At 41.8% G+C, this 25,739-nt stretch overlaps 1 protein-coding gene and 1 long non-coding RNA gene across 6 annotated transcripts in view; one reads left to right on the top strand and one right to left on the bottom strand.

Annotated features, from left to right (window-relative positions):
- Window positions 1-8,602: 8,602 nt before the first annotated feature.
- On the bottom strand, window positions 8,603-14,023 carry LOC131573163 (uncharacterized). The gene is made up of 3 exons (XR_009276140.1): window positions 13,901-14,023; window positions 12,916-12,984; window positions 8,603-9,126 (listed from the first exon to the last, which is right to left on the bottom strand). It is a non-coding gene; the product is annotated as an uncharacterized LOC131573163 (long non-coding RNA).
- LOC131573159 (retroelement silencing factor 1-like) overlaps window positions 13,008-25,739 on the top strand; it is a 28,419-nt gene continuing 15,687 nt past the window's right edge. The window contains exons 1-3 of one of the 5 annotated variants that reach the window (XM_058826829.1): window positions 13,008-14,590; window positions 17,211-17,289; window positions 22,985-23,146. The gene's annotated coding sequence lies outside the window, so the exon portion shown is untranslated. The other 4 variants (XM_058826830.1, XM_058826826.1, XM_058826827.1 and 1 more) reach the window with 4 other exon arrangements.

The raw sequence follows: 25,739 nt of genomic DNA, 5'->3' as shown, positions 1-25,739 counted from the left end.
TCCTTTGTCCTCCTGATGGCCCTCGTCCTGTCTATTTTTCTGGGCTGATGTGCCTGCTTGTGTTTGTTATCTGGGTGTTGGTTGCAATCTGTTGCCTCTCGGAGGGGAATCACGACCAGACCCGGAGAAGGATTTTTTTTCATTTTGTATTTTATATCATTACAAACATATATATATCTTATTTATACCTTTTACGAATTTTTATTCATAGATTAATTTATTACACTAAGTAAGACCCTTTGATCTCTTCTGAACTGCAGTGGGCTGCACCAGCATCTCCCTCTGCAAATGGGACCTCTCAGAGTGTGTGAACTCCCAAGTTTGTGAAACTAGGAAGACTTTTGGCTGGTAATGGGACCTGGGCTAATATCCCAGCTACTTGAGGCTCAGCCCCTTCCACTGAGGTGCAACAAAAGGCATTAGATGTGGGTATTTCACTCATTCTTGAGGGAAGTTTTTAATAGGTGTGCCTTTGTACATATACATATCTTTGTGTGTGTATTGATTTGAACATTCTATAGCAAATATATGTGTTATTATCTAGAATCCATAACTGTCATTGTTGTTGTGGTTGTAATTGATTATTGGTTAATTTAACATTTAAGGGCTGCTAAATCCTTTAGACATAGACCATTGACTAAGTCCAAGCCTTAGTTCATATCCAGCTGCACCCAGACTTCTCTCTGGGAAGTTTAGAGAGGGTCACGCCTACCCTTTTCTGCCTTACTCCTTTTACATCCCTGACCTTCATATAAATCACTCTAAATTGGATCTATTTTGCTTTTTGTTTATATGTATTATGCATGTAATAGTAGTAGGGTGAACCTCGCTTGTTGTGCTTTTGCAAATTCATATTGAAATCTGTTTTCACCAAAACCTTTGATGGTGATTTTTTAAGCAAATTAAACCTTCATTTTGTTCATTTTGTGACAGGTCCAAGACAGGAAGAGGCTGTAAGACAATTGAAATTGGCAACTTTTCAAGCTAAAGATGCCAGATACAACACACCCTTCTTAGCCACCATGCTAACCGCATTGCCAAAGGCAATAGTCTTACCACAAAAGAAAACAACATAAAGGCAAGCTGGTCCTAGCTACAACCTCCAGAAAACCAATCATCTGCAAATCAGGTGGTGCAGTCCATGTTTGGAAATGTTTAGACAAAACAAATATTCCGGGTATATATGGTGTCCTGGTTTGGAAGACAGGTGTCTGCTGTGGAGGGCAGGAGTCTCCCTTGGAATGAAAGAATGTAGACCCCCCTCCCTCCAACTTACTATAATTCTGAAATCAAGGGGCTCTCAGGCAGAGATCTGGGGATAGGAATAACAGTTCTTTACTAGTATTTACAACAAGGCAAACAAACAACAATAACTACAGCGTTAGCAAGAAAACAGAACCAGGGACCCCGTGACAGCTTTTCTTGGTGAGATGGGAAGGGATGGAGGAGAGGCTTTGTTTCACAAACCCTCTTGGGTGGGCAGTCCCGGTGCTCCTGCAGGGCTCCGAGGAACAGTTGGCTGGAACAGCAGGGATGAGCTGAGATCCTGGGCTGGTGGATGAGGTGTATCAGCAGCTCCACGGCGGTGGCTGGCACTGGCACACCCCAGCAGGACAGACCTGCCACCAACAAAGAGGAAGAAGCAGCAGCTCTGTCTGGGTGATGGCAAATTCCTTTCTTGCAGCAACAACCGCTCCGAGTGTCTGTCCTGCTCTGAAGATGAAGAAAGCAGCCAGCCCCTGCTCTGAAGCTGAGGAAAGCAGCCCCTCCACAGCTGCCCCTGCCCTCTCTTTTTCCTGAACCCCAGCCGACTTCTTTGTGTTTCTCAAGCACCCAGTAAGTGCCAGAAATCAGGTTTCCCCACAATGGGTAAATTTTTACATAATGGGTAAAAATTCCATAGGCGAGAAGGAACAAAAGGAAGGACACTTAACCCCCAACATATGGTCAGAGATCCTGAAATCCTCTCTCAGGCACAGTTTATCAGATTGATTGGGAGGAAAAAGTTTCTTAGATTTCTATTGCCTGAGCAAGCAAATACTGCCGAAAATTCATCTCTTGGCCCAAATGGTTGCACCCATATTACAACAGGCTTCAAGTAGAAGTAATGGGAGACAACACAAACCTCAGAGGTGTATTTGCCCTTACTAAGGTAAAACTGAAATAGGCAGCATGATTGTATATGGTAGTGATTGATTCTGCATGCCTGATTCTGAGACAATGGTGCCTGTGCCATCTGTATTCATGATTATACTTGAGTTATAAGTGTATACCTTATACCTTATACCCTGCTTGTGGTATGTGGGCTTTGTAGTTGTTGTTATTGCAGTCTTAGGTGTACATCTAAAGACAGTTCCTGCTCTGACACCAGTCATACATGTCCTCAACAGATGCTACACGTGCTCATGTTATAGGCCCCTTGTGCAATGTTTGAATTACAGGGTTTTGGTTTTCTTTGACATTGGGCTGCAACGTACCATTTTTGTGGACTAAAGAAATACCTTCTACTAGTCCAATTTATTGTTTGCATACCTAATGTCTTAACAGAAAAGCATTGTTTTCAGTCTTGTGACAATGGTAGCAACATTAATAGTTTAATGTTATAAATGAAATCAGCCAAATTTTATCAATAAGGATTTTATTGAAAAATTTGCAAAATTGAATTTTGGAACAGCTACGATCAATGTCAGCGTCGAGCCTGGGGCTGGCGCTGGGTGAACTCAGAACCAGCCTCTGTGGCACTGGATCCCTCAAGTTCACAAACTGTCCTTTGGAGAGCTGACTTTTATACAAGTTTTTCGGCCTGAGGCTATGCAGCTTCAGTTTCTTTCTCCTTGTGCTGTTACATATTCATATTTCTGCTGCTGGTCTGTTGATGAGTCTTCCCAGAAGGGAAGAGAATTTGAGTAGATTTTCGGGAATTGGACATTAAGATGTATGGTCCTGAGGATTTCGACTAGATCGGTATCAGGCATTAATCACTGGATCATTAGTAGGCTCTTCTTGCCTGGGTGGACCCATCTCTTCTTGGTGCTATCTTTGTTCTCTTGCAAATTACTCCTTTTCCTGGGTTTCCCCAGCAGCTTTTGCAATCTCAAGTCGTTTGTGTTTTATACATAAAATATGCTTTATACCCGACTTTATACATGTACAATAAAACACAAATTATACCAACATATATTACATTTAAATAATACAATTTTTACAGAAAAAGACACATTAATTCACAGTTAAAACATCTGCATGGAAGCTTCCTAGTATCTGCTCCCGTTTTCTGGTGTTAGAATCACCCTCCCAGTACCCTTCTGGTGCAAAAGGTTGGCTGTGAAATAAGAGATTTGTTGGTGTCCCTTGTTCTTCGTCGGGAGAAATTTCATGCTGATGGTGGAAACTTCCTCACTCCAGGGTCTGTGCTTGGATTTATTTTTATATATTTTGTAACATGCACCACATCTTCCTCTTCCTTTATTGCTTCACAATTCCTTATTATAACAAAATTCACTGTCTGTGGTTTAGTCCATATTATGTTAGACACTTGCTCCTTGTTCTTTTTTTTTTCTTCCCTTGAAACTGGTTTTATCCAGTTCCCAAGGCTATGTTCTGTCAGTGACCGGTAACTGAGTACTGGTAATATGTTTATGACCCTGGGGTCTCTGGTATCATCACGTGCCTGGACTTTCAAGGCCTCTGCTATCATCCAGCACTCCTACTCTTCTAGGCAACTCTAGGTCACAGACACAGAATAATGACCTATTTGAACTAACCATAGCTTCATAAAAAATTCTATAACAGCATAGTGTACAATTGCACAGAGTTAACTAATGTCAAAACCAGTTAGATAATACTATATATAATCTGATTGTTAGGCAACTGCTGTTACAGATAAACAAACAAATGCAGAACCCCTTGCGGGCCAAAACAAGCTCAGACAAGGCAACTGTTGGCAAATCTCTGCCTTGAAGAGTACAGAAGTAAACTGCAGCCTCCTGCCTCTGTACCAGCAAACACAACATCAATTTACTTGGGCTTCAAGGCTACACCATCAAAATACAGTGTCTTGATGGCATTTCCATTTCTGACTCCATGGGTTTTACATCTGTTGAGATACAATGTCTTGGCAACATGGTTCATGTTTTCTCTGATGTAACTTGATGTACTTTAATATAGTGCATCTTGATAGCTTTATCTGGATGTAGAGTTCTAATAGTCTTACCACACTCAACCTTCAAAATTCACTTTATTTATTAATGGTAATACAATATATGCATATAACACCTTTTTTTTCAACTGCTTTTCCTTAATATCTGTCTCATTATGGCATACTACTGGTATGAGTTTAAATTTGATTCTGTTCAGGTTTTGATTTCATGTCCTTAGTAAGGAAGGACCAAAACAAGAATTTACAACCACTGTAAAAGAATACCATGTGGGTAGAAGGCCTTGCAGCACGAATTTATAATTTCAGCACAAGCCAAATGTGTCTGACTGTTGGAAGTTCAGTGTTAAGTGCATTGGATGTGCAGCTGTGAACATCCATGGGGATGAACTCCTGGGTAGATAATCCCAGAATGCAGGCCTGACAGTGATTTTAGAGGTCATGATGTGATAAAAGGATGAGTGGTTTGAGATTCAGATTATTGAGTGCAGGGATTATGATTCTGGATTCTTGTTTGAGCCAAAATGTGGTGGAGAGATGGGAAATGGGAAGATTATTTCAATAAGGATCCCTGTAAATAGATTGATAAATGGATGAATCAGTCTAGGAACCATTTGTGGATCAGATGTGAAAGCTCATCAGAGAAACAGGATTAGGAAACTGAATGAAAGAATGGCAAATGTATCTGTTAGAGAGACTGGCAGCCTGAGGCACGTGGTACGGTCAGTAAAACCAAACATCGGTGCCCTAGAGAAACATGAAGATTAAGAAAACAGGAAACTGGGAACTGGAAATATACCCCACATGTGTGACTCTACAAGTTCCTGACTCAGCTGGAAGCCTTTGCTTCAAGGGTTTATCGACCATGACCAGACTCCAAGGTCTGAGGATGAAGAAAGTTTCAAGTATTGACCTTCAGCCATCCTGACTGCATAAATGGTGCACAAAAACTGTTACAGAATTGGTACAAAGACAGTAGATAAGGGAGGGAAGAGCTGAAATTACCAGTTATCCCTGATCTTGACAGTTTTAAGGAACTCAGGTTGATTGGCATTGGGGATTTAGTTCTTCAAAACCCTTTTCTGCAATGCAGATGCTGTTCATTATGCACTCAACTTCACTAGAAACTTCTTCAGTGTGAGATATTTTAGCCTGGATAACTGAGTTGCATCAGGAATGGTCAGAGATGCAGACTAAAATAGGAAAATGCAAAAGTAGAAATTATGGAAGTGGAGGTGCCCTTTTGACTATGTGCATATCCAGCTTTGTGTCTGAAGTTTTTGACAGAACACAGTTTTCAGGATAAAGGTGAAGGTCCTGCTGCGACTATAAATAGGATGGGTCATCTGTCATATAAAATCAATGAAATGCCATAATGAAAAATGAGCACTTGCACCACAGTTAAAATGTGTAGACTACTAAAAATATTCTGCTGGTTTATAGCCCTTTGACAGCCAGGTTATTCATTCCAAGGGGAGGACTTGGAAATATTGGCGAGGAGTCAAGGACAAGGCTTGGTGTGCATGATCCAGTCTCAGTTCACAAACGCGAACTTCCTTCGTCTGCTGACAACCATCAGTTCACAGTGACCCTAGCTTCTAATGACTGCAACATTGAATTGTTTGACTGTGTGGGTGTGATAATCTGCTGTCAGAAAGGAAGGAGTGTGTAACTGGGGGCGGAGACAACACTGAGCTGAACCTTGGATGCCTTGCACAGCTGTCTGCTTTTGCCATGGCCAGTGGGGCAGGGCACAGCCTCAGGGTGTCTCAGCAAGGACCAGGGGATGCATCCAAGTAGGTCTGTGATGTGGATCTAGGTAATAAAAAATGGATCCTGTTGGACATCATCTCCATAACAAGCAAAACATTGTTTCTTTCAGTGAAAACAGACTTTACACCTATTATTAGCGAAGATCATGGAAATAACAAGTGTGGGAGTATGTCTGAGAGCTTCATTATTCTGAGAATTCATGTGTGCCTTCATTATTCTGAGAATTATGGAAAGTCAGTGCAATGGATCAGTAATGTTTTTTGTGTTTCAAGGTGCAGGGAACAATACTGTTACTGATGGTGGGTTTTGATTGGAATAAAATTAACCTTGTGCGGACTACAAATCATAGTGACCTGACCAGTTCATTCAGACTCAATCTTGTCAAAACTCAGCATAATGTAGAGCAATTGTAAATGGAATCTAAGCAGATAGATGAGCTGAAACACACAAACAAGACATGCCATGGACTGCATGTTAACCCAAGACAGAATGGATCTTGAAACCAGAACATCTTTAGGCCACAGTACCTCCATTTTAAAATGCCACCATTGATAGTCAGTCCCAGTCCTAGTGCCAAAAGATCCCATCCTTCTTTGGTTTTTACCTGATATTTTATCTCATTATCCATTTGCTCTTTTCACTGAACCTGCACACACCTGCTTGCCTCTGCCAAGATTCCTCCCAAAAAACCCAATACTCCCCATGGTAATTATTTCTAATTTGCCTTAATTCTGCTACTCCTGATGTTCCTTCTTGTCAAATTTTGCATGGGTCTTGGTTTTTTAAAGAGACAAGAGCAGTTGTTGGTTGTTGTAAAGTTGTTTATTTCATCAATACATCAGTTTTGAAGGTGAAGAGTTCATTAAAGTCCATGTTAAAAGCTTTCTGGCATAGAGTCCTGATGTTCTGAGCAGCAGCAGCAGCAGCAGCAGCTCCACTTTTTTTCTTTTTCTTCTTTCTTCTTTTCACCCCAATACAGGGGGGTTTTATTCATAAATCATCCTATCAACTAAAAATACGATTCTAAAACATTCTTTCTACACCAATCTGAGCTTAATTCTAATGTGTGAAAGTAGTGTCAGTCCTTACCCAAAATCTACACATACAGTTCTATCTGTTTACGCAAATAATCCTATCTGTTCTGTCTAGAAATGCAAGCACTGTTCTACTAGGTTTTCATTATGTCTAGAGCTAAGTTAATTTTGCAAAAGGTAATACTACTGAACTTTAAACTAGGCTTTAGGGCTTTTTACTAGCTAACACAGTCTCTTAAGGCACTTAAGATATGTTTCCACTTACTTAAAACTAACACTTACACTCCTACTTCATGTTTGTGGCTTAATATATTTCAGTTTCTCTCAAGGCTCCAATTCAATCCCTGCATTCCTTTCTCTCTCTCAGGGACTCAGAGAGGCTTCTATTTCATGCATTCCAACACCTTCTCAACCTGTGTTTCCAACACTGTTACCTTGGCAATTTGGCCCAATGCAATGTAATGCATATAATTGCTGGACTGCATCAGCCTTTGAGTATCCTGATACCACCTTCCAATAATTAATTAATGAATGGTGGTAATGTGTCATGGACTCCCTTACTTTTTCAAAGTGCTCTCCTGTCCACAGTTCAGCCATAGCTTACACCAGGGCTCAGTACACCCAATTCCTGCAGAGTACAAGGAGTAGGTTTCCACAAATGAAACACACAGAAGGACAAAAAGTTATCTCTTTTACAAAGTAAAATTCACAGGAACCCATCTAATGCATAGTCTCTGCTTACCTAATGCATATTTATTAGGAGATTCGATCTTGCACAATGCTTGAGTGATTTGGGTGGATCTCATCAGTTAAAAAACCCAAAGTTCTTAATTATGCAACTTCTGTTGTAAATGTTATCTGACAACATTAGTTATATTTACAAAAGGTGAGAAAATTCAGCCTGGGAGGCAGATAACTTGACTCACAGAGTGCTGATCACACCTCACTGTAGGCAGTTCCTGTTTGACCACGATACTGTGCAAGTATACATACTTAACCAAGGAGAGGCTGTGCCTGACAGTGGAGGAAGGGGCAGGGGTGCCACACCAACAGCACTAGGCTGGGTGGCATGCTCTGGCATCTTGGAATCTGGACAATGCAAAGGTCAAGGATCTCCAAAAGATTAGGCACTTGCTGGAAAGGAAACCATAAAACCTTGGGCAACAAGTAAACCAATATACAATGGGCATCCCAAGTGCATCTGCTGCAACAGACTTCTGATATCTCTGCTGTGATGCAAGGTTGTGAAGTGTCTGGATATGTGTGCAAGGGTGATTAGAAACGTGGCATGATATTAAGTTTGTTTTAATTCAGAAACAAGTTTTAATTCCTCATTTGCACAGGCTCTTGAAACCCGTTTGGCATGTTGAGAAGGATATTCAACTCTGTAGCAACTGATTTTCAGATCACAGAATCATAGTATATCAAAAGTTGGAAGGGACTCATAAGGATCATCAGGTCCAACTCTCTGCTCCTCACACTAAAACCTAACCATATGACAAACAGTGTTGTTCAGATGGTCCTTGAATTCAGACAGACTTGTAGCCACAAGCAATTCTTTGGGAAGCTTGTTGGGAAGACTGACTGGCCATCCTCTCAGTGAAGAACCTTTTCCTAAAGTTCAGTCTGGACCTCTCCACACATGGCTTCATTCCATTTCCTCTTACTGATCACCAGGGAGAGATCAGCACCTCCTCCTCCACTGGTCCCTTTGGTGGTGCATTCCTCCCCTCCTCAGGTTGCTCTACAATCTCTGGAATTCTCTTTAGGACTAAGCCTTGAAGAATGACTTAGATGCAGCTTCCCTCAATCTTATCAGAAACTCATGCATGACTAAGGCAGGAAGGCACTGTCCTTAGCAGAAGCTTCTGTTGCATAACAAAGGAGAAGAGCCCTTACAACCTTGGACACATTTCTTGCCTGAATCATTCTGAAGACTCACAGATGACTGAAGCCAAGCATTTTGCAGCCCTGTAAGCAGCAGTCTTAAGTTCGACCCTCAGAGCTCTCCTGGATGTCAGCAGGCTCTGTGTACCAGCCTCTCACTCCAAGTGAGACACCACTCAGACCCTACCAGCTCTCACACTCTGGTACTTGGAGGACCATCACTGAAAGCTGACAAGAGGACCTGGGTTGATACACCACTCTTCAAGGCTCAGCCTGCTGAGAGATGCAAAGGCATTCCATGTGAGTTTACTGACCTCGGTGTGGGAGGAATTTTTAATAGGTACCTTTGTACATGTTACCTTCTGTCTGTGTGTATGAGAGTTTGAATGGCTTTAGATACCCTAGAGCAATACCATATGAATATTGCCAATAGATTCATAGTTCAGTTACTTTGCTTTTAGTAAACTCTATTGAATAATTTTCTGTTAAAATAATGATTAAGTGCTTCTAAATCCTTTAGACAAAACCCTTGAGCAAACCTGAGGCTGTTTGGCAAGGGGATCCATTCTGAATATGGTGACCCAATGGGAGTGTCTCCCTTACCCTTTTTCACTCTTATCCTTTTGTAACCCAGAGTCTATCAAAATTATTTAAAATATGTTCTGATCAAGTTTTTCTTTATATGGTTTATTCTATGTGGTAGTATGTTCTGCAACAGTAGTAAACTTTGCCACTGAACTCTGTTAAGCCACACTTTCACAAATATACTTAAAACCTCCTTTAGTAATAACTTTGATGATGAGTCTTTTAGCAGCCAAAATACTCATTCATTACATCCCCCTCAAGGAAGTGTTAGGCTGCAATGGGGACACCCCACAGTCTTCTTCAAATTGAAGAAATCAAGTGGCCTTTGCCACTCTTCCTAAAGGTTACAGTTGAGGCCAGTTCACCATCTTGGTCACTCTCTTCTGGTCACTCTCTAGTAATTTGATGTCATTCTTATATTGAGGTGCCTAAAACTCACACAGAACTCTCCCTACAGAGGCAAGGTGGCACTAGTACAGAGCAGATCAGGACAATCACCTACTTTAAACAGCTCAAAGTACTGTGCTTGATATCCATCCCATGATGTGGTTGGCCCTTCTGGCTGCATGGCAATATTGTTGACTCATACCCAATTTGCCATCAATCCAAGCCCCCAGATCTCTTTTCATGGGCCTGTTCTTCAGCCTCACATCTCTGTTACTAGTGAGAGATGCCACTGCCTGAATTAAGGTGCAAATGAGACCATACGCTGGAGTCAAATATATGGATTTCATTTAACAACAAACATGAGGTAGAGAGATAGAAAAAAGAACTAGAAAACAGAGAAGAGAGAGAGGGAGAGAGAGAGAATTATCAATCAGATCCACCATCCATGTATCTGAAGCCATAAAATAGATAGCCTTCGAGAAATAATGGGTTAAAACATAGAATATGAAGGGAACATCTGGAAGTAATAAACACAACGACAGGAGGGAAAGAGAAGGATAAAAAAATCACCGGACTAAGCGTAATTTAAGCCGAAGCTAAAGCATGCCTAATGTCAATATGATAAGTTGGCCCTAGGAGGTTGGGAACTCGGCCAACTACACCGGGAAAGGACCAAATTTGGAAAGAAGTTCAAAAGTTTAAGGAGGAAGACTCCTCGGAGACCCTCGCCCACGATGAAGGCCGACCGGAACGACCCCCGAAAAGATCCTCAAAATAGAAGTTTCCGCCCACGCCCCGCCTACGGCACGCCCCATATGAATATGCATGGACATGATGTAATCCCAAACCTAAAACTGTATAAAAGGCACGCTTTTGTTGTAAGACTTTGGAAAACTCCCTTTAGAGATTTCCCCAACGTGCACGTTGCTAATAAAATACCTCCTGTCTATCTGACTTAAACTGCGTCTCTTAGACAGTTATTTATCGCCTTTTGGGGCAAAATTCGGCATCATATCCAAGGGTGTCCCACTGGTCCTTCCTCACCCTGGGCTCTCCGTGGTAGGTTGATACTCATTCTTTTGGTGGTACCACCTTTATACAGTCCAAGTGCTGAATATCAGATGGAGGTGTGTTCCTAATTTATATATTAAGCGAGGTCAGGCATGCCTCCATGGCATGCAAAAGTAAGGGTAGGCAAGGTCCTCTTTCTGAGAATGCTTCCTCCAAGGTTTTGAGGGGCTTTTGCTGGTCACAGCTACTGTCTGTCCATAATATGGGGCGATCTTTGTTTGACCAGTGATATCTGTATGAGTAGTTGCTTCCTTTCACACAGCTTCCTTCCACAACAGGATTTTTTGTCTGGATGCATTAACCAGGATGTGCTAACCAGATATAGCCTCCACCAGGCCAGGAATGAGTCCTTCCTGTGACAAATTCCTTTTTTCTGTGTTTATCTTACTGCAAGTCCTTCTCTAGCCTTAACAGTGTTTCAGATAGGCAACTGTGCTTTTTAAGTTCTTACAGTCACCAATTTGCACATATAACCAGGATTGCCCCTATTCCAGGTGATGAATCCAGCACTTGCTCTTGATATATTCATAAGCTGGATGACTGCCAAACCTCTCCAGTCAATCTAGATCTCTCTGTAGGACCTCTCTAGAGGTGGGTTGTGGGATTTTGAGGGTCTTCAGTGGTCTCAATCCTTTGCTCAACAGTTCATGCCTGCATCTGGAACTCATCTCAGTGCTTGCACTGTCTTTTGTGTGTGGTAGTCTCCATGGATCAGAACAGAGGAGTGGGCCCCAGAAAGTTGATGCTCTTCCTGCATACAGATCCCCTCTCCTGCCACAGCCTGTTCTAATTTGCCCACTTGTGCTATAGTGGCTACTGCTGTTTGAGACATAGACTCAAACATTAACTCCTTGTTGCCCCAGTGTTCTACACAGGCCTAGCCAGGAACAGAACATAATGGTACCTTACTAGTCCAAAGAAAGGAACAGTGTATTTCAAAGAAGCAGATACCAGAATGTAAAAGCAGACACACAAGATGCTAAATGTAGCTGGAACCAGTGGATAAACAGAAAATGAGGGATATAATGGCTTTTGTGGCAAAGCCATGTAACAAGAAGCAACACCACATGCCCTAAGAGAAGCTCAAGACATGGTCATCTGTAACACTGAGGGCACTCGGTGAGTAGGACAACCAGAAATCCCTTTAGACAACCCTCTACAATCATAAGATGACTTCCAGTAAGAGTAAGAGGTAGATGCATGGAAATTAGTTCTAGGAAAGGTGATGTTTATGTCTTAGCCAGGACACTGTAATCCCTATGTATGAATGTCATTGTGATGTTGTTTTTGGAGCAGACACAACACAAAGCAGATCCTTAACAAACTTAATCCACGTTTTTGTTGTGGCCATACCTAGCATCTTTATACTCTTCTGACTCCACAGTGCACTTCACCCTATTGGCCATCATCACAATGAAAGCACTATTTTGAGAAAGCATCCCCAGAATCCAGATAAATCATCAGAGCAGTACTGGGGTGGCAGGCCAGCTCTCAGCACCCATCTTAGCCCTGCTACAGCACCAGCACACTTAGTCCTCCCACAGCATAGCCAACAGACTCCAACTGAACTTGACCGACTAACCTACTCTTTTATAACTCCCATCCTTATTGGACACAGCTATGAGGGAAAGGCTGTTCCCACTCTTTGGTAATTAACACAGCTGCAATTATCAGGGGCAGGACTACCTTCAGCACTATCTCTCTCCTCCTCCTCCCACATATGAGCACGGTGGAATAAATGCTTTGCTGTAAAGTGTCATGACACACACAATTAGAGGAAATAATCCTCCAGGTGACCAGTGATGCAATAAAGAATGCCTGCTTTCTAATACTTCAAAATTTGGTAGAAAATGAAAAAAAAAAAAAAAAAAAAAAAAGAGGCTGGGCTTTTATAATATCAAGTTGTTGGCTGCCAGTCATATGATTCTAGGGCAGCTGTGTCAGCCCAGCAATTCTAGATACCTTATCTGTAGTATCACTTGTTGGTTGCTTTATAAGGAAATTTGTCTGTTGCATGCTCACCTGTGCCAGTTTCTGCCAGAAAACATTATTCTTCGTATCCTCGGAATGTTTGACTTCAGCATTGTCAAGCTGTTACCAAAATGCAGGAATAAAACTTAACACTGATGCATGGGGATAACTCCTGTGAATTTTTATTAGTCTCCAGTTATATGACCAAATGGCATGAAAGAAACTTATCCAACATCAATTTCATGTTGATAGGAAATATATATGCTAATATCTTCACAAACAACTGGATGGGTGGGGGTCTTCACTAATGACAGGAGAAATAGGGTGTTATTGTCTTCAGGAATGACTGAAAGAACCAGTCAGGTTCTGCAAAAATGACTGTGGGGGCCTTTAGGGGAAATGGGTCTTCATGTCTCTACGAACGTCAAGCCGAGCAAATTACAGAACCCAGAGAGTTGGACCCAGACAGTTTGATTTTCTGAGCTTTAGAGTAATAGGAGAAAGGGGTCCGCACAAAGTCTCTTGCAGAACTCAGGAAGCCTGAACGTTAGGGGAAAATGACCCTGTGTGCATATTTAGTCAGTGGTTCAGGAAGTCTGTGCTTTCCTAGTACCTCAGCCAGTGGAGAAAGGAACATAGCAACATGCGCTCAGGAGTTTAAGATAAAAGGAGGCTGTGCCCTCCAAAACCTTGTGAAACACTCCACAGAGGTACAGCCCAGTGTACTCTCTCCCTTTATTGGAATAAATTTGCAGGACTCCTCCTTCTCCTTTACAGACACTGGCTTTTCACAGCACAGCTTTTCCACACGATGTGAATAAGCAGGCACTTCTAGATTTTGGTGCAAGAAACACAGGGAATTACTCCTCCAAGAATGTTCTGCTTAGTAAACAAAAGCCATCCATTTGATATACTTTTTCTGCTGAGTCATCATTACATAACTTCTTTTACATTTTATGAAAAATATTCCTGCTCTTAAATTTAACCTTAACCACAACTGGTTTTTCTAGTTAAATAGCTTCATCAATATTCCTACCTTAAGACAATAGGGCATCTCTACTGAGCTCCGACCTACCGATTGGAATCCTTGATATTCCAATCAAGATGGGAAGGGTAGGGGTTTCCAAGCAGTGTAACTGGTCTGCATGATGGTTTCCAGAGTTTCTTGAACAAAACATAAAACGTCCAGTAGCTTCTTGTCGAGGTTTCTGCTGCATATTTTACACACAGGACTCCTGACATTCCTATACCTTATACTTCACAATTTTCTACTTGCAATCATAACCACCTCTTTTATATTATTAAATCGATTATTTTATCAGAGTATTTATAATATGAAGTCTCAATGGGTCCTCAGCCCGTGGGGGAATACGAAAGGACCACTCTATGATTGTTAAAAAAACGTGACGCGCTTGCAGCAGGGAGCTGTGGGAGCCCTCTGGAGAGCTGCGAAGGCAGGAAGGAAAGCGGCAGGGAGGAGGGGCTCAGCCTGGAGGGATCCGGGAGGCTCAATCCACCGCGGCTCTCGGCGGGTGAGCCCTCAGCACCGCGCTCGCCGTCCCCGGCGGCCCGGGCCCCGCACACCCCGCGCTGGGCGGGCAGGACGCGCCGGCGCCGCCTCTGCCCCGCCCCGGAGCTCCCGCCCCGCTGCCCGGAGCCAGGGTCTCCTTCCGTCTCCCATCGGGGCCGACAGTCGGGGCTCTGGACGAGTCGCCGGCCGGATTCGGTGAGGACGTGCGCGCCGGTGGGGAGAAGGAAGGGAGGGAGCGAGAGAGAGAGCGAGCGAGCGAGCGAGCGGGGCGGGGGCCGTGCCGTCCTGTCCTCATTTGCCCTGAGCCCGCGGGGCCGCTCCCCGGGAGCTGCCGGCCTCTGCGGAGGGCTCGGGGCGGGCGGGGCCCTTTCCGTGGGCCGGGGAGCGGGGAGGCCGCGGGCCCGCAGCAGCGGGGGCCGCGCAGCGCCGGGCCGGGCGCGGTGAGGCGGGGGGCCCGGGCGGAGCGCGGGGCCCGCAGCGAGTCCGCTGCTCGTCTCGCAGAACCAATTAACGTCAATTAGTAAGTGTCCTGCGAGTGCCTGAACAAGGACAATGCGATGCGCAGGCTCCGGGAACATCCGCCGCCCCGATCACTTTAAGGAGGCAGAGGTTTGTTTGCTGTATTTCTCCGTAGGATATGACAATGCAGGGAGATGCGGTTAAAAGATACTGAGAAAAAAACCCAACCCATATCAACAAACTAGGAAATCCCCTCCCCCCCAAACAAAACTGACGAGAGAAAGTAATCAGTGTCGGGGTTGATGACCGGGTATTTCGAGTGTCCTGTGTTTAAATTCTGAGATGAAAGTCCAGCGTTAGTGATTTTTTTTGCTTCAGCCTCTCAGATGGGCATTACAGGGTGTGCGGTAAGGAGCCGGTGCTCTGCTTTGTGCAAGAGGGACACCTGCAGTCGTGTATTGTGGTTGGACTGATGAAACTGTTTATACTATTACAGAAAAAAAAACCACCAAACGGATTTAAAGAGGTATAATGCTCGCTGTTTGTGTTTTGGGTTGTCTGAGTAGCTGATAGAATTAACTCGCTTATTCCATGCAGAGGCAGATGGAAATGGGAGAAAAAAGTGCAAGTACCCCATCAATCTGTAGCAATTTTCTTCCTGTGCTTTGTATGTCCGTGGCATCAATGAAAACCTAAGGCATCAGGTAGAACACGAGTAGATTTTCTGCTGGAGCACTGGATGTGTTTCAGAGGCCCATAGGAATGCTGGCAGTTGTTTTCCTAGAAGTTGTTAGGAGGCTGACTTAACTCTTTCTAGGAGTTTCGTGGTAACTCTGGGCATTTCCCTGCTCTTAACTAGCCTTCTGGGAGGACTTAAAAATAGAATAAAACAAACCTAGCTCATTGTGACTCCTGGTAAATATTTTCTCCTGAGAAAATATTCATCTGAGAATGATGGGAGTAAAACTTGTTACAAACATTAAAAACTCCTAGCTGGGCTCTTATCACTCTGTTCCCTTGAACTAGCCAACTGATGTCCCAAAACATTCAGTTAGATGTTCCTGGCAGAGAAAACAGACTTGTGATAATGATTGCTTTTATATTACTGTCTGCAAAATTAAATAATTTACTCTTGATGCCTATGCCAGTATAAAAGTTCCCCTGAATCTCAGGGTTCAAAGTCTTGGAAAACTTATTGCCAACTGCTTCCCAAGATGTTTACCAGGAACCATTAGTTCAGTGTTTGTGTGGCTCACTGCAGTGAGTTCAAGAATCCAGCCCTCTTTGCAGTTTAAGCTTAAACAGTATTCTTTTCTCCAGGAAATAATATATTGTCTCATGTTTTGATAGAAGAAAAAAAAAGCATTACAGCATGCTTTATATCAAGTCTGTTATGGGGTGTTTTGGTTTCCTTCTAAGTAAAAGCTAAAACTTTCTCCAGTTCATTGATCTGCCAGACTTTTAGAAATTTTATTTTTGGTGTTGTGGTTATGATTTCTACTTAAAACACAGATTTCTTGCTCTTCCCCCTTCCTACTAATCTTCAAAAAAATAATTGTAAATTGGTAAAATACTCTGATTTGCAGGAGGCTGTCCCTCAAACATAGGCTCTTTACAAGCCAACAAATTGCTGACTTGGATTGTTTCTGCAGGCTAAGGTGTTTTGGTAGGAGAATATTTTTATAAGTTTCTAAAATTTACACAAATCAGCCTTTCCCAACTGTTTTATTTGCCTTTTTTTGTTTGGTTTCATTTGCTGCAGCCATGAGTGACATATCAGTGGGTTGGAGATGTGAGACTCCAAATGTCACAGCATTTGTGGTCTTGTAATAATTAACCTGTTAGTTTGCTGTTGAGCCTTTCTTCTTTGTGTTGAAGACTAACAGTTGTCAGAGGGAGAGGAGTACTCCCCACCCCATGATTTAAAAGGCATGGATCAAGACAGCAAAAGGAATAAAAGAGGGAGCAGAAAGCCAAGAAGGTGCAATTCAATTTTCTTAATTCCTAGAGGAGTTTTAGCTTTGCTAAGCATGACTATGAGAGCTTGTGAAAAACCTTAGAGCCTGCTGGTGACTTAAAAGGAAAGAAAAAAGAAAAGCGAGGAAAAATGGTAAAAACACCCATTATAGTTTTTAGCAGTAGGCAATGCTAATCTTTGCCTTTTTAAACTGTTAATGGACACTAATGAAAGGAGACTGGTTCTTCACAGGAAATTGGAATTCAAAATCTGCCAGGGGACCTTTTGATATATTACTGGTAATCAGGACATAGGAGACTCTGGTGGTGGTGTTGGTACGGGTCATTGCTCATTTGGTAAAAGCAGCACTTGAAGCTTATAGACTGTTGTCCCTTCTAGGACCCAAGACCAGTGAGAAGCTCCTGTTCCTCCAGTGAACGCTCCACATCTGTCTGAAGAGACACATGGGATTGCTGAAGTAAGTGATCTTTTTTTGTTTTTAAAAGTGAAATTGTGGATGCCATTTAATTGTCTACTTTGGTTCATCCTGAAGCACCACAAGTGGTAGCATCAGTGTGACTAAAGAGGTAGAAATGGGGAAGAGAATAGGGTTAAGGAAGTACAAACTTACCAACCTGTCTTTGTTACTCAAAACATTTCTAAGCTATATTAAATACTGTTACATGCATTTTTAAAAAAAAACTGTAGTACTTTCCCATTGCTGAAAGGGACTGGATTTTTTTTTCACACATTTGTTTGCTAAACACTACTGGTATGTTTCTCACTATCATTTGTCATTCTGATAAACATAAGCAATTCAAGTTCTCAGGAGTTTCAAAACTGCATACGACAGTGGTAATGTAGAGCAAAAAGGCTGTAGGAATTTATACTTTGAGGAATTTCAAGGAAGGTAATTTAATGGAAGGATTGATATTGTAACTTATAGCAGGCAGGAAACTTCACCAATCAGAAGAGAAACTGTACTTTTTAAAAACACTCCTGTGATCTTGAAGGTAGCACTAAGCCTTCATGCTGGATGTAAATGGTCTCCATAAAATGCAAATATGCCAAAAGGCTCTTTTAGTATGTGATTGTGAAAGATTTCAATGACCAAAATTCAAGTAACTTCTTAATTTGCACTTCAGTCAGTATCTTGTACATAGATTGCAGAGTTGTCTCCCATGAGTGGTCATTAGGCGTTGCATGATTAGCAAGCAGTACTTCTAAAAGGGGATGATGTCTACAACTACTGAGGATATAAGACAGTTCTTTAAATATGCATTGAAACTTGAAAGGAATTTGGAAATTCCTCAAAGGTTGAAGCATGTTCATGGTTTCTCTGCATTTCACTTGTTTCTGTGAAGTTCTGAGGCCTGAATAATAGGCCCTGAGCTGAAGTTTGCTCTCAATGAACCTTCCAACCAAACGTTGCCTAATATTTGTATCCACTTTTTAGTGAAAGATGCATGATCATTAGTAAAACATGTAGTGTGATAAGAATATATTTCTTCCTGTGTTTAGAGCCCAGTCAGGGCCATGAAATCAGATACCTGGCCTTGTTTGGAAGTATATGGTTAAAGCCAAATCCCTTGGTTCCTCCTTGAGCCCTGGCCAGGCTTTGGGTGGAACCCAAGAAGAGAATGAAACCAGATGTTCCTGCACTAGAAGATATGGAATCTTGTTTATTCAACAATATAAATGCTGGACCTTCTCACAGTGAAGATGGAGACCTCACCTGCGGGTGGATATACCTCAAGAATTTTCCAGTTACCAGCAGTGGCTCTCCAGTCCTTTGCTGTGGCTGGAGCTCCCCAGCTGAAGTGCAGATTTGGATGATAATAAAATATTAGGTGATGTACCTTTCCTAATTACTATAGGCAATCTTCTGTAGTAGTGATTAGCTGCGTTGCTTAGCTTATCCTTTTGTAATTCTTTGCTGTTTTAAACTACAGTAATTTATACTTATTCCTTAAAGTTGGTGTTTGTGTCTTTTGTGCCAACCATGTCCACTGGCAGAACAGTATTATGGTAAATAAAAATTTGCAGTTCAAGTGTAGGGGTGCAGGTATTTTCTAAAAAATGTTGTTCCATCCAAGAAAAGGCAGCTTTGGACTTGGCTTCATCTTTAGCTGACCTTCTTCCATCATAGTAATATTCTCAACTAGAAAAGCATGAGCTACAGATAATACTTACAGCTCTGTGTTTCAGTTATATACATCAACTCTTCTGCAGAGGCAAGGGTATTCCTGTATGAAGGAGTCTGATGCTACCATTAGAAAAGCTTTCATCTGTAGGATTCTGAATGGAAAATTTGGTCATGTCAGTTTGTCTGATGAATCCAGTCTGTGTTATTAATGCCTTTTCCCTGCAAATCTTTTCTGCTGAAAATTGCTTTCTCAGGCTTGCAACTATTACTCAAAAGTGAACATATTTTTTTTTCTCTGTGGAGTATGAGCAATAAATGCTTGGTTGATGCAATCAAGGAATTGAATACAATCTTGAAGATTTCATTTTGTTCTAAACAATGACTGAACAATCGCTTTTGCTGGTGTTTGTTGCTTAGTACCATGGAGAACTAGAATATTTAAATTCCTTGTGAAGCATGGCTCCTCCAAATGCCTGGTGTCCATAGTGCTTGCAGAAGAGCCACTTTTAGGTTCCAGAATAACCTCTTGGAGCTCAGTTTAGATGCTGCTTATGACAAATTCCATTTTTTTTTGTATCTAGTGCTTCTGGTTGTTGATACATGGAATGGTGATTATCTGCATTAACTGTGGTGAGGAGAATGATTTCTTTATTCTTGACCCGTTGACTATGACCACAGTTCCCATGACACTTGTGACAGTGTTGCTGGGTGCAATTATTAGCTTTAGGACAGTGGATTGGGACCAATGCCAGATGCCATGGAATGACTTTTTCTTGATTTTTTAAATTTTTGTACTATTCCCCAAATAAGTCTTAAAATGGAATTACATAATTGTAATTTCTCAACTGCAGAATTTCTGGGTTCCCACCAAGATTTAAGGCACATTCAGAGATTGATGCTTGTTTTGTTGCTTTTCTACATTTGTTTTGCTGATGGGCAGGATCAGAAAAGACACCAACTTAAGAAATAAGTGTAATTTAATATAATACGAAAAAGCAAAGAATTACAAAAGGATATGATAGGATAAGCATCAGCTGGGGGCAGCCACTGTCACAGCAAAGGGCTGGAGAACTACTCCTGGTAAATGGAAAATCCTGCAGGTGTTTCCACCCATGGAAATGAGGCTTCTGACTTAGCTGTGAGAGGGTCCCCTTTTTATTCTGTTGAATAAACAAGCCACCGTAACTTCTAGTGCTGGAACATATGATTTCTTTCTCCTATTGGGTTTCTTCCAAAGCCTGGCCAGGACTCAAGGAGGAACCAAGGGAGTTGTCTTTGATTTTACACTCCCAACCAAGGCAAGATTTGGCCTTGCCTGGGTTCTAAGTACTGAAACCATGTTTTTGCCAATGAGCAGATACATATACCATTTGGTTGGAAGGTTCATCTAGAGGTCAACTTTGGCCCAAGGTCTGTTGTTCAGACCTTTGTACTTCAACATTTTTCTGCTGTCACCATGACATGCGATAAGCAGAAATCTGTATCAAACATCCTTGTTGAAACCAAATTTCAAAATTTTTTTGACATAAATACTAAAATTGGAAACTTGTGAGCGTAGCAAGATGTTCTTTCTGTATAACTGTGGGTGAAACAGCTTGAACTTCATGCTATTTGCAAAAATCACCAGTGATGGAGGGATGGTGGTCATGTTTTTTTTAGTGTTGAAGAATGCTGAGATCAGCCTGACTGAAACACCTCAAAATTAAACAATATGAGGATGTAAAGAAACTGGTGTTTCCTGATGCGAACTGGCAGTGGCACGGATGTGGGAGACAGATGTTTCCTGATAAAAGGAACCAATGAGTGGTAGTACTAATCGTGTGTTTTAAATGAATTATGTTCTGCTGGGCTAGCCTAGCAAAGTAGGACTGACAGGCAGTCATGTTATCCTATAAAAGCCCAAGCTATCTCTTTTATTATAGGGATTTCTAGCACAACCTGTCTAGGATTGTGTGTGCAGATTCTTCCTTTAAGTGGGGATACTTCTCTTGGTAACTCCTTGTGGCTGAGTGAAAGAAATTTGCCCGTGGTCATGAGAATGGGTGACCAAAACCAATCTCTTCCTGACAGTTATTAAGCTAGTGTAGAAAATACCAATTTATTAAATAGTGCACTATAATAGCAGTTACAGCCTTTTGTACTGAGGAAGATTGTGGAGCAGATCATCAGTGACATTACATGGCACCTATAGGACAACCAGGGAATCAGGCCCAGCCAACATGAGCTTATGAAAGGCAGGTCCTGTTTGATCAACCTTGGTTTAAAACAATTTAAGAAGAACACTCTAAAATGAGTTATCTCCCATTAGTTTTAACCAATCCCTTTCCATCAATAAAGAGAAACAAGTAGAACAGATATAACTGAAAAAATAACAGTTTACAAAAAAAACCCAAAACAGCAACAGGCAAAAAACAACAGTAAGAGGACCAGTTTTTTGGAAAGTTGCTGAAATCTCCAGATTCCCAGGGAACAAAGAGAAACTCAAAATGGCAGAGTGACTGCTTCCCCAAGATGGTGCCTACCATGGGGGAGACAAAGGAAAAATCGTGGCAGCCCCCCTCCTCTCCCTTTATCTCTCTGTTGGTGGCAGCTCCAGTGGCTGGTACTTGCTTAAGGGCTAGGACTCGTTGGTGGACTTTGCCTTCTCCTTGGCAGAAGAGAGCAAGACAAGACCTCTGGGCTGGTGTGATTTGGTGCCTTCTTGCCTCAGCCAGGCACTGCGGGTGGGCTGGGGTCACCACACCGTTACAAATGGAGGGGGGAGTTTAAACCAGTCCCTCTGCTCAGGCCTTTGACAGTAGACAGTAACTTAATCGAGGTGGCCAACACCCAAAAACTCACTCTTGTTCTGCAAGTTCTTAATGTCCATTTAGGTCTATTACAAAATGAATGATTTATTGAATAGACCAAGGGAAGCAGACATAAGACTTCAACCAGACTTCTTACCACACATGATAAACAAAGAGATGCTATTAGTAGATAGACAATACAGCATGATTGAGGTACCTATATTACAGCTAGATTGAATGTATCTTACCATCCAGTTGCTGGTGGGCCATATATCAAATCTTTCCTCTCAATTTCTGGAAAAGTATCTACAAAGATATGTCCAAGCTTTGTAGGAGAAGCCACCCTACCCATTTCCAGGGAGTGTGTAAGAGTTCTATCTCCGTAATAATTTTTCTGGCTTTTATAGTTGTGAAGAGCAGTGTCTTTTGGTCAAAGATACTTTTTTTATCTCTTCCTGCATCTGCTCCCCAGACCAAGATGTTGATTCTTAGTTGGGTGTCTTGGCCCCTCTGGCTCCAGAGATAACCCCTTGCCCGGCCTTTGACCTTGCCTGGGTTATCTCTTCCACATGCACCAGCCATCCGTGGTAGAGAGGAATGTCCTGCTGTGCACACGGAGCCGGGCTGCTCTGCTTCTCTGGGTGCGCAACACTGCTGCAGACAGGTGTTGCAAAATTCACTCTGAAATAGTTTTTGATTGGGAAATGCAGCTTCTCGAGTTGCTGCTGTTGACAGTAGAGCCAAAAGGCATGCCAGAGGCAAGAGAAAGCTCTGCCTGAGCTTTAATGACTTTGAGAATGAAGTGTATTCACTTCATCTCCAAACAAAAAAACCCCACTAACAAACTGAAAAGTACTGTTTATGCAGTGTTGGATAACACTGAATGAAATCACATTAAGAGTCCTGGTGTTTGGAGGAGAAAATGCTGAAAACAAAAAGGAAGGCTGGGAAGGAGAGCCTGATGTGACATGAAGGTTACAGGAGTAAAACCTAACCATCCTATGTACATTTTACTGAAGTCCAAAAAGGTTTGTGCACTGGTGTTCCTAGATCAACTAGGTGGGTTACCCTGTTGTAAGAGGAAATCAGGTGTGACAAGCTAACTTTCCCCATAAGAAGCCATGCTGGCTGTGGCTGAAGACTGTTGTCTTCCAAGTGCTTTTCAGTACCTTCCAGAAAAATGTTTTCCATGATTTTACCAGACACTGAAGTGACACTGACAGGCCTCTACCTTCCAGGGTTCTCCTTCTTGCCCTTGAAAATTGAAGCTTCCAGTCAGCTTGGACTTCTCCGGAATCCCATAATCACTCAAAAACTACCAAGAGAGACTTAGAGATAACATCAGCAGCTCTTTAAAGATTGTTGGATGAATCCCATCAGGATTTGTCAAAAGTTGATAGGTAAAAGGGGGAAATACACTGTTGGAAATGGTGGAATGGGAATCTGCAAAGAGAAGTGACTGCTAGTCTTCGTATGCTTAAATTTACTGTAAATATTCTGTGATTAATTGGCAATCTGAGATTAAGGTAGTTTGTCACAATAGAGACAGACAAGACACTTATTTTTTCATGCAGAATATTATTGCACACAGCTCATTTTTATATGCTATCAGAAGGCACTGTGTTTGAGTCTAATAGGTCAGCAGATCCTTGGAACTCAGTTCATTGGTTGGTCATGGCTAGTGTACATGCCTTTGAAACTTTTTTCTTTCTAGATGTGTTTACATTTTTTCTTCATGGGTTCTCATGGGATAGACTTCTTATTTTTGCAGGTGCCATTAACTGTCATGGTCTTAGAATTCATTCTCACAGAAATAAGCAGAGATTTGCGCTGTTACAGGATTCCATTCTCATGAAAGCTGACAGGTTTCTCATGGGAACTTAGGCTAGCTATTAGCTTAGCTGAAGTAATAAGGCCTGATTTTACAAGGTCTTTCTTTTATGAGGTTTTTACCTATATGTAACAGTAATTTCCAACAAATTATCTCTCATGTAACTGCTAAGAATTTTGGGGCAAGAAAATTCCTGTGTGCTGGTGCTGTTGTGACATCTAAAATACAGTTATAAAGAAAGGAAAATGAGAATTATGGATGTTTATGTACTCTTTTTTGGGTACGTTTAGTTGATTCAGGCTGTTTTTCTGTAACACTGTAAGTCAGATGTGCTGAATTAGATTTAAATAGTTTAGGTTAAATGAGACATGCTGCTACAAGTCCCGAAGCAGAAACAGGAGAGCAAAGTTTTGCTAGCCTGCAGCTGAACTTTTGTCCTTTTAATTCTTAGAATCTTCTGTTTGCTGAACTGCTTTCTGCAGAGGTACGAAATAGCTGTGATCACAGTGGCTGGCAATGAAATGTGTGTTTAAAGAGTTTTGGCTCTATTAACGGGAACTTTCAGCAATGAATATTTTAGAGCTATTGTGAGTGCCTCAGTTACACTTGTTGCAGAGGAGATTTAGACCACTTAGGGAACCACTGGCACAGGTAGCTGGAAAAGTAGTTTTATTTGAAGTGAAATGATGTAAAAGTGAGGCTTAAGAAAGTGCCCTAGCACTTTAATCTTACGGTACAGATTCAATAACAGTAATAATTCAAAAGTATTAATACATTATCTTGATGCTCTATGATACAAAATCATGCACAATGTCAATCACCAGAGATCTGCAGTTGGTAAAGAGTCTTTCAGCAAGGAAGAACTTAGAGGTGACCCAGCTTAAGGAGAGGTTACAACCGTGCAGCTGGGAGAGATCAAAAAAACGCTCACCTGAACTTTCATATTTGTTGAATAAAGTGGCTGGCTTGTAGTCAAATTAAATGCCATGGAAAAGGTAGGCATGAAATTCCTTGCACCCACAATTTCATGTGTTCCTTACTAATTAGTCTTGGAAGAACTACCTGCTATTAATGTGTTATTCGGTTGACTGGTGTTCCCAGCTCTTATACATCAAAGCTCTTTGTGTCACCCTGTTCCTATATGGGTTTTCAAATAATAGGTTGGCGCTAGAAAAGTCCTTGACTACACCTGGTTACGGCCTAGACCTTTACTTCCTTGTGAGCCTGAGCTAAACTGTCAATAATTTGGTCAAGGAGTTGAGCTCATCCCATGACTACAGTCTATCCACTTTATTGACTCAGAGTGGTAGTACAGTTACCTCTTGCCTATGTCATCAGCGTGTGTTGTATTGCACATAAGTGGTGAGGGTACAGTTATTTGATGAGTTGCTTAGCTTAATTATTATAAATACCATTTATTATATACCAATGCGCAAATGGATACTGATATTGTTGAATATTTTTCTGAGAAGGGTTGGAAGTGTTTGTGCATATTCCAGTCACAGGTGCAATATGTGCACAACAAGGAATAGAGAGTCACCCAGCTGACTAAAACCTGGGCCTTTCATGACAGAAGAACCTAGGAGACTCAATATTTGCCTTTGCAGGAAGGAGTATATTGGGTAAGGGAAACAGACTGCAAGACACTTTCAGAAGTACCTTCAGTACTGGCATGCAAAAAGATTCCTTTAAAAATAACCCCAACACTTTACATTCTGGGCAGGACCCTGACATTTACCAGGGAGATGGAAAGTTCCTGGTGTTCTTTGAGGGCTGAAATTTGGAGTCGTATCTTATATAAGATTCCTATCTATATGTGCCAGGAAAGTCAGCAAGATACAGGTGATGAGACACATCAGGAGAGGGAGAGGTTTCAGCTAATATTCCTCGAGCTACCTTAGCATCAATGGCAGGATTATAGCCATGGCTGAGGTAAATGAGTAAAAGTATAATTAATGCCATTTTAGAATGAAGTGTATTCACTTCATCTCCAAACAAAAAACCCCAAAAAAGTGAGCTTGGTAGGCCTAGTGGGTGGGACACTGGAGGAACGTCTTTAATGTCTAAACTGACTGCGCATAGATAAGAGGAAAGGTAAATGGCATTGATTGTTTTGGCAGCTTTTGTGACTGCATTGTGAGGCAGAGAGGGGGCAAAATTTA

The sequence above is a fragment of the Poecile atricapillus genome, chromosome Z (genome assembly GCF_030490865.1).
Source record: "Poecile atricapillus isolate bPoeAtr1 chromosome Z, bPoeAtr1.hap1, whole genome shotgun sequence".
NCBI classification, from domain to species: Eukaryota; Metazoa; Chordata; class Aves; order Passeriformes; family Paridae; genus Poecile; species Poecile atricapillus.
The sequence above is the reverse complement of the archived record's forward strand: the minus strand, read 5'-3'. Positions and strand labels throughout refer to the sequence as shown.